The following is a 9,540-nucleotide window of genomic DNA, read 5'->3' on the forward strand; positions in this document are numbered from 1 at the left end:
TCCGAAAACGAATTGGGGCTTTCCCGCATAATCAAGCTTTACGAGGAGATAGTTTTACAGAAGCGATTGTTTGATCGCTGAAAAGTGTTGTCAGGAATCGCTCAAAATTGAATGCTGAAGTGATGATAATTTTGTTGTATTGTAATCAGCGTTGTACTGACTTGAAGTTTCAAGAACACGGTTGTTAAACTGTGTGGCAGATCCTCTCTGGCTAGATTATTGAATTCATGCGGCCCGCGGTCTCTACAAAATTTAAATAATAGCCCGGGACCCATTTGGAGTTATCGATCCGTGGTTTAAAACACCATTTGTTTTAAATGCAGCCCTACGTGTAGACTATACGGTCTGTTAAAAAATTGTGTTTCTTTCAAAGTTGTATAATTATGCCATAATTGTGTAAATATTTTCCAAAAAACATGTAGTATGAGCCCACGGCCACTTACACCCAATATAACCGACGTATACGATATGGAATGGTTGGAATCCTCGAAATAGTCTGCTCAACAGCTATAGTCGGGAAATATGTATAGTTCATAACTGCGGAAGGAATGTTCTGATGACGATGACCGCTGACCGTAAAAACGCCGCATGACGATGTAGTTCTGGTTAAGAATCTTTTTGGTCCGTATATGACAGGGGTTGGAAGCTTATTTCGTCAAAGGAGCTATATTTACCCTATATTTTCAATGTCAATCGCCTTGTTAAATACGTTTGTTTTAAATATATTTTTGTTTTAAATTCAACCCTATAGTGTAGTGTAGACACTAGCCGCGTTAGACACGCCCTGCCGGTTGGGGTTCTGCGGATACAAGTTTTCATTGCAATCAAATTTACAATACTGCATTCTTTGCTGGGGTGCTCCCAGTAAGAATGCATTTGACCAACAGCAAAACGACAACATCGGGTTCTCTGTATCATTTAAAAAAATACTTCCGGGGATTGGAATACAACTCCTGTACATGACATAGAAACATAAAATTCACAAATGCCCTTATATCAGTGGCGAGAACACAGGAAATATATTGATATTAGAGATCACTGCTGCAACAGTAGCCTAGTGGAGGCCTTGAGTATTCCTGGAAGTCCTGTACTGGGTTTGCAAGTTCTTCAATCCTGAGTTCGCACTCAGAAAATATTTGCGAGAATATGATGTATAAGATTTTCATCTAGTAGCGATTAGAAAATATGTATATCTACCCCTCATTCGAGAAAACGCGATATTCCATACTCAAGCAGTATACGAAACAATGGTTGTAAAGTTTAGCCAATATTGGGAAAACGAATTGTGAAAAATTCGGCGAAATAATCGCGGTACGAAAAAGGCAGGGATATATATCTTGTTTGTTTGTTTGTGGTACTCGTGGTGTTTTTCGACTACTATGGTCATTGGTCATTTACACCAGTCCGATATTCTTCATTTTTATTCAGTAACTGCCGACTTGTAGCACGGCCCACTTATAGGCTGTTTGTAAGACACCGCATACGTGGATGGGATGGCGAGGAGTAGCTTAGGGATATCTACCTAGAACTCCGGCTTTAAGTAACAATGGTTGTGACGTTTAGCCAATAGGAAAACGGATTGCGAAGTATTCGCAGTACGAAAAAGGCACCGTGAAGCTTGCGCAATACACGAAGGGACTGAGGCCTTGACTTGAGTAGTTACAGAGATCTGATACAATGTACTTTAGTCACGTGCTGTACGTTGTGAAGATATATTGGGATAATTATCCCAAGTTCAAATTAGTGTGACCGAGTCAAATACACTGCACAGTGCACATCAATGGGCTTGCCTCAAGATCATAGGACATTTGACAAGTTACGAGCTAGCGGGCAGATTAAATATAGAGAAGTGTGGAGACCGTGCTGCGGGTTTAGTAATGATTGCACTGTTTACTTTAGTTCATTTTTTAGGTATTTCTTTAACAGGGTGATCCTTCGCGAATCCTTGTGAATCGAGTGCGTTGCTATTTATGGCTGGAATTTCTTATTAGGAATTCAACCATAGCTTCAACCACTGAGCTTCAACTTTGAATTTGAACAAATCTGTTACATAAGTGGATGGTGACGTCACTACGCCTATGAAAACAGCCCTTAATGGACGCAGTGATGCATGACATACTAATATCGTTCTCCATGGAAACAGCATACGTCACTATTGTGGCATTGTCGTAAGCAGCATCGAAACATATGTAAATCCAAGGTATATAGGTATTTGTATCAGGCAGGAAGTCTGTGTTGTGTACTGTATAGTGAACTATCAAACGTTATCTGCGAAGCCTCAGATAAGGTTTTGATTGTAGCGAGTAGCTGAATGAACAATCCTGATATGATAGCTACCGCTACAGTCATCATGTCAATTCGAGATGTGTCGAGAAATACATTCAGTGTATTGGACATTCTGCTAGGATGTACCGGGTTAGCTCTGGATGCACTTTGGTGTGTTAACGTGGCCGGCGTTGCAGTAAAGCCTATAATATACGCCAGTGGTTTTGAAAGCCTCTACGAAACTTTATACGAGAAACCGTTATCTGATCTTATTTGCGGCCTAAAGTTCATCGCCATGCCGTCTTTTTGGATCCACAGCATTGGTAAAGTGGCATCTGTTAAGACACTGTTTTGGGGTATTCTTGCTGTGACTGCATCTGGCAGAATCATAAACGCTGTCCGAGATGAAGCCTTAGTTCTGCGATGGAGGAATAGAACAGCACTCTTACGATTGTCATGGTGACGTCAACAACATGAAGCATAAATGTTGGATGGTAAACCTAATTCGGTAAATCATGCGTGCCTCAAACTGAACTCTGTATCCAACCGGCAAGTCGTGGACCTCCACAAGGAATGCCAATATGAATAAAATTGCAAATTCACAGTGCTATCTGTTTACGTATATATGCGATAATATTGACACTATCCTAAGATATGTAGCCTATATATGCTATTCACATCTATAATAATATATATAATATATAATATGTATATTTATAATATATTATGCTCCCGATTTGTGCTATAACAGGGACGGGCAACACACGGCCATCGACGGAATTTTGAGCGCCCTGCAGAGAGTTTCTACCCTTAAAGTGAAATTCTAGTCTAAAATTATTGACAAATATTATGGGTCACAGAATGAATCCCAGTTTGCCAATCTGAGAAAGAAAGTCATGACAAATGTTCTTTTCGTGTCTACAAACATTTTCGACCATTTACATTAACAAGACAAGGCTGCCTTCCAATATAACTGATGTTCACGTGCAGTCTTTCCTAAGGGTTTCTGCATACAACATGCAGCCAGAGTTCAAAGAACTTGTTGACAACTTTGATCGATCACAGATGTCTGATTGACTTGAAGAGCTATTGAAGTATACGTTAATAAATTCATCAAATGCTGTATTTTCGTACCTGTGCTTTAAACCTAAAGTTTACATTAAATACCACTTATTCTTGTATAGGTAGATAAATGCGCGATCAATGTAGCCTATCTATTCTGTAATCTGGCCCGCCAAGTACATAAACTTCCCATACTAGGCCCGCCGACCGGATAAGTTGCCCGCTCTTGTGTTGTAGGGATATCTGAACAGTATTGACACTTAATTGGCAGGGATGTAATATTATGTTGAAAATCATAATACCATGGAGTACGGACTACCTATGGGGCAAAACCATTCCCTAGATCAGTGGTTCTCAATCGGGGGTAAGGCGAAGCATTTTCAGGGGGTCCGCGGAAACTCTCTTTGCAAAATGGTTGAATACCTAATGTGTATTTCTTTCAATTAGGGATATCGCGAAGCAGCAGTTTTGCTTCATCGCTGCTTAAAACTTCAGGACTCACATCGACAGAATGGACTTTTTGTTGAGGTTTGTGCAAAACTAAAAAAGTCAGGGCATAGTGGAGGTCAATCAGGGTGACTTCGAAATATTTGCAAAAACCCATTTTCTCCTGTCATATACATAACCAGTATTCCAGAATAACTTGAAGATGAGCTGCTTGATAGAAATGACTAGACTGGACGTTATATGTTCCTAAAAAATATGTTTCTTAATTTTGGTGAAATATATGTTGCGATAATACCCAACTGTCTCGTCGGAAGCGTTACGCGTTATTTATTATTAGGCTGCATTCGCCACCACCTATATTTGCGAATATGGATTTCGGCACTATTAGCTCATATCAAATCGAAGGCGCGGATTTACAAGACACGTCCACGTATTAAAATAAATGCAGCTACCGAAATCGCTTTCAGATAAAAGTCTAAAGCCTACCCAATTACCCTCATAAATATTGGGTTACTATTGTTTGAGATCCAAAAAGAGGACACTTCTACAAAAATTCTGAAAGCCATGGTTCCGTCTAAAAAAAACTGGTGAATTTGAAATTTTTTCATCCAATTCTACTGTGTTGACTAAAAAATAGGTCTTCGCTTAGCTAGGACTCCCGAATTACCCACTTTTTCCGTTAATTTTATGGTGCTGACTAAAAAAAGGTCATCATATTGATCGACTCCTGCATTACCCCCTTTTCTACAATTCTGCGTACCAATACTGCAGTTAAGTCGACTTTTTGACGGAATTTTAGTACTTTTATGAAAAATGAGGACAATTTCCCAAAAAAGAGGACATTTAGGCGTCCTCCAAGGACACTTTCAATTTTGTCCAAAAAGAGGACAAAGCCTCCTAAAAGAGGACGTATGGTAATGGTAACCCTACATAAATAGCATGATGTTATTTTCAAGAAAAGACATTTTCCTGCTATTTATCATTAGCCTACAGTTAATATTTGCAGATGACGGATGATGGTTGCACGATAATTGAGCTAAAATTTGTTCTAATGCTTTGAGAGATCCGCGGGCTCTGTGACGGTTCAAAAGGGGTCTGCGAGGACTAGATGCGATGCTCTATACCAGAAGCGGGCGGCCTGCGGCCATAGAAGGAAATTTGTGTGGCCGTGGACACGTAATTCAATTAGTATGTGTTGGCGGCCGTCGACATGAAACTTGATTTTACGAATTGACTCCCGAATTTTTGAGAGATCAGAGATCAGTTAATCTTTGAGAGATTTAATTGATCTTCAAACTTTCTTCGCGCTACTCGTGATTCAATGCAACTTCATTTTCGACTTTAATATATAGTAGCGCCCTTTGCAATCTGAGCCCCAGAGTAGCATACAGATGCGAACAGCGGAGAAAAATGATCCACCCCATTTAGAAACAATAATTTGGAATCGTGTGCTCCTCACGAAAGAAATTTGTTTCTGGTATTTTTGGGATATCGCAATATCTTACCACTATACCGAGAATCCTGATGGGAGGTCAATAAACAACAGCAGGCAACAAAGTGACTAATGACAATTGGCCCACTCGAATATGCATCGTCATTTATAACTTGCCCTAAATTTTTGAAAACACTCCCTCCATCAACCCATGATCACATGGGCTAGAAAAGGATAAATATTTGATAATAAGATGTGAAACTACGAATATTAATGACGAATCTGAAAAAAAATTCCACGCCTGGCGCGACCATAGCTTCTACCAGTAACTATTCACTACAAGGAAGGAAAGGACGTAGTTTATTTTTGTCCTTGAAGGTGTTTGCGGAATATACACCGACTCATGATATACAATATACATACACACGATCATGCATACCATGAGTACATGACGCGTATATACAGCTGGACAAGGAAGGTGCAGGTACAGCCTTGTACGGCTTTTCAAGGCTTGCACCACCCCTCCATGCCATCCCAGTAAATGCATGAGCGCCAAGAGGGAAAGTCATGGATACCGGTGTTACTTATCAGGTCTTTGGTCTGACCAGGCCGGGGATCGAACCCACGATTTACCGATCAAGAATCCGGACGCTTCACCATTACGCTATCTTGTCAAGATCACTAACGATTTCGATGAGTATTAAGACCATATGAAAAAGTAGATTAGTTCGGAGTTCGCCGGAAATGGACATGTTTATGTTTAATTTAACATAGGTATTTGGTGTCCAGTTGGTTCTTGGAATGTTCTGGAATGCCACCGTGTGAAGGTTGCTCACTCCTGCTCTATACGATGTGACGCGATTCCCTAGATCAGACCTGGGCAAAGTGCGCGGCCCACGGGCCAAATGCGAGCCGTGGGGCTATTCTGAGCGGCCCGCGAACGGTTGCTTGGAATTCAAAACATAAAACCTATGTACCTAGCATGCGTAATCCAGATTCAAAATAAAGTCTATGTAGCAAATTATGCCTTAACAATTTAAGTAACAAGAAGTCTCCAAACTTCTTTGTACCATTGTAACATTGCACATTACACGGTCTGTGCTTCAAAATGTTACGTAATACGTTTCCTTATCCCTAATTCGTAAAACAAGTCAATCAGTTGTCAGTGATTGCTATGAGTCGCCCCTGCAGGAGGAACAGGCATGTTAAAAAAGAAAGCCGAAATCTGATATTCAAAGGAGGTTTGGAGTACTAAATATTTGTTTGTTGGAGTCAGGGTTGAACTCGTATTTTTATTAGTTTCTACTAGGCGCGTCGCCCTGTTTAAGAGAGTATAATTATCGAGACTGTAGTATAATTAGAATAATTAAGTCGGTCTTATGACAAAAAGACGAAGACATACGCTCGGTCAAGGGAAGGCGAATTGCAGAACTGTAAGCTTCGCTCAACAAACAAGGCTAATTCACCAAGCTGCACAATGCTCGGCAGGCAGCGACCAAGACAAAACGCTGTGTAGCATACCAAATAGATTTTAATGTATTGATAGAAAAATGCAGATAGATGTTAAAAAGTGTTCAAAATGTATCATTTTTGGCATTATTTCGGAATATAACGACAAATAAATAAAATATTATTTTTTTGGTGATTAACCGCCACGTTCTCATTCGCTTGCTTATATCAACACATCCAATGAACAGTGTAATTCCCTTCTTTCAATTTAGAATTAAAGCTAATAAGCTGGAGAATACCGCTAAAATTTTTGACTCGGCCGCCAACGTATTTTTTGCTTCTCATTTGGCCCGCGGAGGAAAATTATTGCCCACCCCTGCCCTATATACTTGCCTGGCATCGTCAGTGACCAGGTCGTGCCCCAGTCAATCTATCCTCGCAGAGATTCCGACAGGTACATCCAACTTAGGGTTGCCATACGTCCGGAATTTCACTGTTCAAACTAGCGTCCTGGAGGAATTTCTAAAATATGCCAAATGTCCGGAATTTTGAAGACTTGACGTAGGCTCGTAACTTTTTCGTAAATCAGCATAAAGACAATATATTTAGGGGAATAGTTATGGTGATGCATGATATTTTTCTCCGCGCTGCGCTCGATTTACTATCACATTTATTGATTTTAATATAGAGAATACCACCCTCGCAAAAATTGCAATAAAATATAAATAAAAACAACCTTCATTCACTGGAACAAGCCTAATTGTAATCGCAATTCTAGGAGAACAATATATTCCTAGAGATCGTTAAGGTCGTTTAAATGCCTTATTCAAAGATAGTGGTTCGCCAAACGGTGGAGGAGGGTCGTTTGCAAAGGTGCTGACCTCTTTTAGTAATGAGCTCGTCAAATTTTGATCTGGGCTACGGAACATTTTCAAATTGGAAATGAAGTCGCGACCATCAAAAGTTAGAAGCCACCGGATGTGGGGTGTTTTTAAAGCTCCGTGGTGCGCACCGGCATGAGACGGATAAATAATCTTATCGGTAGGACATGAACATGACTTAACGATATGCAATTATGCTCACACTATTTCTAGAACTCATCATCCTCCACCAGCTCTACCGCTAACTCTGATCATGTGGGCGGAGAGTAGTATCTATATAGCAATATATGGAACAGCCAATATTGTTGACAGAATTCATTCAAATAATTAAACGACCAGATGCATTTAGAAATCAGACTCATACAGCAAACACCCCCCCCCCCCCCAGAAGTTCCATCGATTACCCTATAGTATGGGCTCAAACTCATTGTTCATTTGGGCGGGACGGGGCTGAAAACATGTGTTTTCGGTCCCGGTTACACAACATATAGCTACATCATCCTGAACCGGATCGTGACCACCTCAGCGCTATGAGCAAAGCTTTGCTAGTGTGACGTCATAACTCATTTTGAAATCCACCAGTGGGCGCTAAAGAGTGTCCGGAATTGGGGTTTCAGAAATATGGTAACCCTAATCCAATTCAAGCATGCAAATACAAAGTCAGCTATCTACCACTTCAGGCCCTAACTGCCAAATAGGGGAGATGTGGTACCGATGGATCAAAAATTGCAAATTGATCTCTAGCCCTGAAATCTTCAGCCGAGAATACAGATCTTTTGCTGTCTGAACACTTCGATACAAGCTCTACTTATCGCGGACATTTACATGAATATCCGCCTTTTCAATAAATATTTATAAACGCTTAAAATTTGTTGCTCGAACGTGTCATGGTCCCCACCCGGTGGGTCCAAAGGCACACGACCATGGGACCTATATGAGACATACGCTCAAAACTCAAATTCGTTAACTTGTTTTGTTGTGTACTATAAGCTAAGCTACAGCAAGCCAATTAAGAATGTTTCGTCGCGATCTTCAAGAATAAAATAGATTATATAAACTCAAATGTTGGCATAAAATCATGTTTTGATTTACGCCTAAACTTACAAAATTAATGCCACATACATATTACCCGCAAATCGACATTTTGACTTTCAAATACCCCGTAATAGCGATAAAACACCACAGGTACCTATGATATACAGCCTATATATATGTAGCCGAGTTTCTGTTGTTAAGTGATTAGTTGGTCCATCTATTCTGCTTGATTTGGCTATGGTACCATATAGGTCCCCCACCCCATAAATATTGTAATTTACTTGAAAAACAGTCCACTCGGGGATGGTATTGATTCAAAAAAGATGTACCATTATATACCCTGATACAAGCCCTATACTTCACATGAAAAATTATGGCGGGTTTGTTAGTCTGAAATTTGATATAGAAAAATGCAAATGTCGATCCAAATTTACTTTACACCCCCTAAAACGTCGATTTTTTTGCATGTGAGGAAAGGTTTTGTCAGCATGTAATTGTGGACAAATTCACGGAGTGTAATCATGGAATTATCATGGAGGATTTTTCAAGTATTGCCGGTCCCAGTGATCCATCGGTACAACATATCCCCTACTACCACTAATTCATGCTACCAAACGCGACAACTCGCATCCATCTTCAGTCGCGCTTTCAGCCAACTCGTTAACCAACAACGTCAACACTCGGCGTCCAGCCATACCACGCCGTCCACGCGCAACATAAATTCCAAACAGTAAATACAGAACAATCTGGAAACCACATTATAGATCCAAATATCCAGAAGTGCAGATCCAAACGATCATCCATTTTGTATAATGTATAGGTTTAGCACGAAAAACCCACCCCGTGTATAGGTGGAGGTTTTAGCTGTTTCACGCGCGGTTTGGAATGGTTAACTATATAAAATTATTTTTACGAAATATAATTGAAATTTTAACATTCGGCGAAAAAATTGCTCTGAAAAGGATGTTA

This window comes from Botryllus schlosseri, chromosome 11, assembly GCF_051294905.1.
Source record: "Botryllus schlosseri isolate E-star chromosome 11, Bs_hap1, whole genome shotgun sequence".
In the NCBI taxonomy this organism is placed as follows: Eukaryota; Metazoa; Chordata; class Ascidiacea; order Stolidobranchia; family Styelidae; genus Botryllus; species Botryllus schlosseri.